The sequence below is a fragment of the Equus caballus genome, chromosome 20 (genome assembly GCF_041296265.1).
Source record: "Equus caballus isolate H_3958 breed thoroughbred chromosome 20, TB-T2T, whole genome shotgun sequence".
NCBI classification, from domain to species: domain Eukaryota; kingdom Metazoa; phylum Chordata; class Mammalia; order Perissodactyla; family Equidae; genus Equus; species Equus caballus.
The window spans coordinates 5,537,786-5,544,386 of NC_091703.1; positions in this window are offsets into that span (position 1 = coordinate 5,537,786).

Below are 6,601 nucleotides of genomic sequence, written 5' to 3' on the forward strand. Positions count from 1 at the left end.
GCCAGGCCGGGATGTGAGAAGCAAGAGGCCATAGCCGCCAGCGAGGCCTGGCTGCCTCCCGGAGCTCACCTCTGCCGTGGCAGAACAGCTCTTGGAACTGTCTGAAGCCGTTTCCAGGTCATTCTGATTCCTGGCGGCTGGCTCCCTGAGGTGAGAAGCCAGAGGTGAGACTCCTCTGGGTATTACTGCTGCTCGCTCTCTTATGGCTGTTCTAAGTCCCCTGACACTCTGGACTCAGCAGCAGCTTCCTTGGAGCAAGCACTCACTGTGAAAGGCAGCAGAGCGGCGAGGGAGCCTGTGGCTCAGGCAGCCGCCAACCAGAGCCACCACTTACTTAGTTGTTATGCCCACTCATGCTGCTATGACTCTGTGCCTCAGTTTCTTCATCTGTAAAGTGGGAAAAAAAGGCGACCTGCCTCATTAGGTTGTTGCAAGAATTAAACGAGTTGTTACATTTAGAAAACTTGGGGCAGTTCCTGGCAAATAGCAGGTGCCCGATAAATGTTAGTGTTCTTTCTCCGCATGGCAGAGTGCATTTCACTCAACCCCACCGCCGGGTGTGAGGTGTTGTTATGAGTCCGTTTTGCAGATGACAAACTGAACTTGGAAGGAATTCAGTTACTAGCCAAGGTCACGTGGTGGCAGGTGGACCAGGAGAGATGTGAATCTAGGCTGTCTGACTCCAGAGCAAAGTCGGTAATGGAGGCAACCCCCTGCCCCTGACGCTGCGGGGCGGCAGCAGGCAGAGGTGTGCGAGGACGGACGGAGAGCTTGCCGATGCACCGACGGGACCTCATTTGTTCCTTCCCTCCTGTGTTCATTCGCTCATTCATTCCACGCGCATTAAGCACCTGCTACCTGGTACTGTGCTGGACACTGGGGAGTAATGACGGGCAATACAGACACATTCCTGCCCTCAGGGAGTGCACAGTTGGTCAACAGGGACAGACCGCGATCACACACATTTGTAAGCGCATAGATCCACTCGCTGAGTGAGGTGGAAGGGCAGGGGGCTCTGCCAGTACGGGATCTGCCCTAGTCAAGGAGCTTCTTTCTTGAGCAGTGGCTTTTGAGCTGAAAGCTTAAGGAGGAGGAGTACAGGGGAGGCAGAGGACCCCAGAAAGAAGAGAGGCTTCGGGGCCAGGAGCTTCGGGGGCAGGGGGCCTGCGGAGTATCTGCGGCCCTGACCGCAGGCCAGGAGGCTGTAGCTCAGAGAGGGAGGCAGCTGGAGAGGAGGCTGGAGAGAGAGGCCTGGACTGGATCAGACAGGATGCTTAGGCCTTGTTGAGGATTTTACTCTTGAAGTGTTTTAAGCAGAGGAGGGATGTGGGGAGACCATTTGGGTTCATGGTGTCGCTCTGGCTGAAGTGTGGGCAACGGTTTGGGGGCGTCACCATAGGAGTTAGGAGAGCAGCTCAGGTCTTCCGTTTTCTGCTCATCGAAACCTTTGTCCTCCGCACCTTCTTGCCTAGAGAAAAACTCCTGGGCGTCGGTACTTATCTTTGGGGTTACAAGGAATGCTCAAAGGGGCTCAGTCACATGCCTGTTCCCCTTAGTTCCCACGGGCTCCCCTCCCTTTCTCTGTCTCTCCCTGCGGCTGTTTCTATGGCCGCATCTGCCCGTTCCCTCCTCCGCTGACGTCAGTCTCCTCTCGGCCTCCCTGCCGCTACCGGTGGCTGCTGCTCTTCTTGTAATCTGAGTCACAGCACGTGTCTTCCCGTGATTCCTGTCCACTACGTCAGAATTAATCATCGAAATTCGATTTGCTAGGGGGCCAATGTTTCATTTCAACATTTCCTGAATTAAAAGCATCTTAATAAACGGTATTTAATATACCAATGAGGTACAAAACATAAAAATAGTTTAATTTCTTAGTACAAAGCTTTTATTTTTTTATAAAATGAAAAAGAAAGTATTCCCACTGGAAGCTCCTTGCCCTGACCATGTTTTCGCTGTAACCTGTAATTTCACTGCAGTCATCTCACAGGTTACTTTGTAACATACTTTGTAGGGGGAAAATGACAAAGAATTGGTGGTCACAAACAAAAGCATTCAAAATTGCTTTCAGCACTGTCCTCATTCCCTGCTCCCAGGAGGGATTAGCCAGCCCTTCAGAGTCAGTCCTCATTCTCTCAGTGCCACAGTGTCACCACTCCCTCTCTTGGCCTGAGGTGTGAGGCAGCTGACCTCCGTGATTCCAGATGAACGTAGAAGGGGGTTGTCCTCTGGCTTATGATAAGCATCTGCTGAAAATACAGTTTCTTTTATTGCTTTATGTTAAGAAATAAAAATGCTTGTAGGTGTGTTTTATTATTTGATCTGAACATCAAACATTTGATTCTTAGCAAATATTATGGGTTTCATTATCCTAGCAACCAAGTCTACTAAAAGTGACATTTCTGATTATCATCCCGGTGTGAGGCGTGCTGACCACAGGGCTCTGGAACGGTTTTGCAAAGCCTTCCTCACCTCCGCCAGCACTACGCAAACTGCGCATCCCGCCTGTATACCGACCCTGGTGCAGGGAGGGGCTGGATTCTTCCTGCAACAGGCAAGAAATCAAGGAGAGATGTGGCGACACACTTCTGCCTTGAGACAGCTTGGTGGGTGTCCTACCGGCCCCGGCTGGGGCCCACCGTGGCACTGGACACAACGTGTACCCTGTGTCCGCCTCCTGAGCAGCAGATGGCCCAGATCTGTCTGCAGCCGTGCTCGTGACTCCTCTAGATGTCACGCTCTTTGCTGTCTTGGCCCACGGCACTCACCTTGACCCGTCTCTGCTCTTCTGCATTTGGTGTTTGTCCACGAGCTCCCTGTGTTTGAACCTCCCCTGGGGACTTTGGCTTACCTTGACTGGTCCCTCTGGCTGGGCGCTGGCTGTCTCCCGCCAATTCTGGTAGAGGAAACATCTTGTTCTTGCCGGGAATAGAACTTTCTCCTCTTAACCCTTCACCCCTTGCCACACACACGCATTGTGGGCCAACTGGTCAGTGCTCTCTGCCAAAGGGAGAGTCAACAATGTTTTAGAATGTACGGATACTTCTGAGCTCAGTTCTCCTTGTTCTAACAGCCTAGCACATCAGGTTACCCAGGGCATGGTATTATGCATCCTCTGTTCTCAAACCTGAGTCCACCGCAGAATCCCCTGGAGGGTGGTGAAGACAGATTGCTGGGCCCCACCCCAGAGTTTCCATTCAGTAGGTCTGGGATGGGGCCAAGAATTTGCTTTTCTAACCAGCTTCCCAGTGGTGGAGAGAGAAGCTGCCAACTGGTCACCGGAGGGGAAAAGGCTGCCTGAACCATCTGTGACCTACAGCTGGAGCTGGCCACCCAGCACAGAGACACAGTGTGGGCCACAGACCATCTCTGAGTAGGCAGCAGAAGCCCAGCTCTGTGGTGGAGGGCGTAGCCTCTCAGGGGAGGGGGCTCTCTCACCTGGAGGCAGAGCCGCCTGTACTGTGGGGCTGGAAGGCCGTGGAAAGAACGTGCACTTTGGAGTCAAACATGCTCGGTCAGAATCCTGCCTCTGTAACTTAAGGTCTCTGTAGCCTATCTGGACCCACAGAAGAGGACAGAGGCGGCTAGCTCATGGGTTGTTGTGGGCCTTCATGAGTCATGTCCAGCTCCTCCTCGCACAGCCTGGGGCGGAGAAGGGGTTCATGAAAGGACAGCCGCTTTGTGAATCGCTCTGCGGTATTATGATTTGTGAGAAATAGATATCTGGTCATTCAGATGACCAAAAATATATGTCACATTTATATTTGGTCTTTGTCCAGGGTTCCTGACTCACTGCTCCTAAAACCCTTGGAATTTTCTATGATAGAGGCAATAAAGGTATCTTTTGTTATGTTAATAAGATGACTTTTAGAAAGCCCTTAGGTAACCTAAGGATGGGGGACTGTTTGCCAGTGAAGCCATCTCTGTGATAAGAGGGTTGGAACTTTCCGTCCCACCCTCTGAGATCCTGGGAGGGGAGAGAGCTTGAGGCTGAATCAACCACCAGTGATCAATGATCCATCAATCAAGCCTGTGTAATGAAGCCTCCATAAAAACCCAAAAGGCCAGGGTTCAGAGAGCTCCCGGGTTGGTGAGGACGTGGAGATCTGGGGAGAGTGACGTGCCAGAGAGGGCATGGAAACTCTGAGCCCTTTTCCCATATCTTGCCCTGTGCATCTCTTCCATCTGGCTCTTCCTAGTCGTCGACTGTGTAATGAACCAGTAATCTAGTAAGCAAATCGTCCCTCTGAGTTCTGTGAGCTGCTCTAGCAAATGAACCAAACCCAAGGAGGGGGTCACGGGAACCTCTGGTTTATAGTCAGTGGGTCAGAAGCACGGGTAGCGGCCTGGGCTTTCGACTAGGGTCTGAAGTGAGGGGGGCGGTCTTGTGGCACTCAGCCCTCAACCTGTGGGATCCGATTCTATCTCCGGGTACGTAGTATCAGAATTGAGTTGAATTCCCTGACACTCTGCTGGTGTCTGAGAATTGCTCGGTTGTAAGTGTGGGGACCCCCTCTCCCCACACCTTAGAATTGGCCTCAGGACACTCAAAAGAAGATCCATTGGGACATTTCTCTCACATGTCACCCTCTGGTAATAAGTGGGAAGGGGAGGGGTCCTGGTGGAGGCCTTGCAAGTGTGGTTTTCCTCGTTATTTTTCCACCCCCGACAGAGTTTCCACTGGGAGAGGCCCCACAGGCACTGGGGAGAAACAGAAACCAAATGACAGTAACACCCTCATCGTGCTGGGAAAAGCAGGGAAAGGAAGTGGGGGAAAGGGAACCACAGCCAACTGTGAGCCTACTACGTGCTAGCATTGTGTTGTCTGAGGGGGCCGCTGCTTCCGTTTTACAGGTGAGGAGACCGAGGTTAAGGAACTTGCTGTGGGGAGAGGCCGAGTTCTTGGACTAGCTTCAAGCAACCCCATTTTAGAGATGAGGAAACCAGAGAGGTAACTTGCTCAAGGACACACAGCTGGTTTAGTGCTATAGCTAGGACAAGCCTCAGCTTCTGAAGACTGGACTGTCACACTGCATCGTAGCTTCCTTCTCTCTCTTTACATGGAGCAGTTACACCAGGAGAAGAGTGTGCAGGCATTTGAGCCCTAAATACCTTTTTGGTTTTGTTGTTGTTGTTTTAAACAAGCTGAAGCTGGTGCTGCTGAGGGGCCAGCCTCTCTTCATCAAGGAAGACCAGGAGAAGCCCTTTGATGACAGGCTTGGCAGCACGTCACCATCACTTCAGTGGTCATGCCCCCTCTGAGGAAGTGTGACTAACCAGGCAGCTGTCACCTTCAATAAATCTGGATCTCAAAAGTTTTGTGAAATGCCCTGCCCCTGGAGAGTTCATTTTTATAGACCACATAATGTATGATACGTGGCAACTCCAGCTCTGGGGGAATTCGAGAGGCTGATGGAGGATTTTCAAGTCATCAAGAGCTCAGGAAGACATCTAGGCTCTGAAAAATTAGAATTGGCCCCGACAGAGCAGACTTAGGCTCTCAGCTAATACAAAGGGATCTGCGTTTTTGGTTTCTCCTCTAGCTGAATCACCACCTCCCTACACACACACACACACACACACACACACACACACACACACGTCATTTCCTCTCTTTCCTTGCAACCAAAATAGAGTCGGCATGATATGGTTTCTGAATAAATAAATTACTCATTAAAATAAGATAACTGAAGTATGATCCTGTGCAAATGTTTGGTTATTTTATTTTTAAAAATCTCGTAGTAGAATGTTTTAACTAATTAAAAACTCCATCACAATCTACTTGCACTCTTTTCTCTGTCTGAAATTCATTGCACAAATATTCGTTGAGCGTCTTCTCTGTGGCAGGAACAGTTGTGGGTCCCTGGGATCCATGAGGGAACAAACACAGCCTCTCACCTGCCTCATCTTGGCAGTAGCAAGACAGTGATGGACAATGGACTTCACAGATAAGTACATTTTTAAAGTGACAAATGCTAAAGACAAAGGAAGAAGTGGAGCCGGGAAGGGGGCCGAGAAGGCGGTGTTGAGAGCATGTGTGCAGGGCACACTGCTAAACAGGGTGCCCAGACGGGCCCCACCAGGAGGAGACATCTGAGCTCGGACTTGAAGGAAGTGACACGGTGAGTGGGGAGTCTGAAATGAGGAAGGAAAGGATTTTCTCTCCAGGGTTTTCTGGTTCTGACTCGCAAGGAATAACTCTAGAAGCAGTGTTGGAATGAGGCTTCTTGCTCGTGGAAACATCTAGAGGTTCTCCTTCTTTCTTGGTAGGCTTTACTGAAACACATCAGCTGCTCATATTGAGCGGGATTGAGAAACACGTCCTTTTAGAGGCGGCCTGCGCCCTCCCCAGGGATGGACTTGCACGTGCTGTCTCGGGTGACTTTGGATGACACTGGTCTCCAAGAGGGCAGAGTGGGGTGCGGGGAAGGCTGCTGCTGGGCTTGCTTTACTCTGGCTGGAGGGTGGGTTTACTGCCAGAGCAGATGCCCCAACACCTCCCTGTAGGCAGCAGGGCCAGGGACAAGGACTGAGGGCAGCCAGCAGAGCTGCCCCTGTGGATGTACTGGGCAGGAGATGGATATGGAGAGGGAGCTATGTGAAA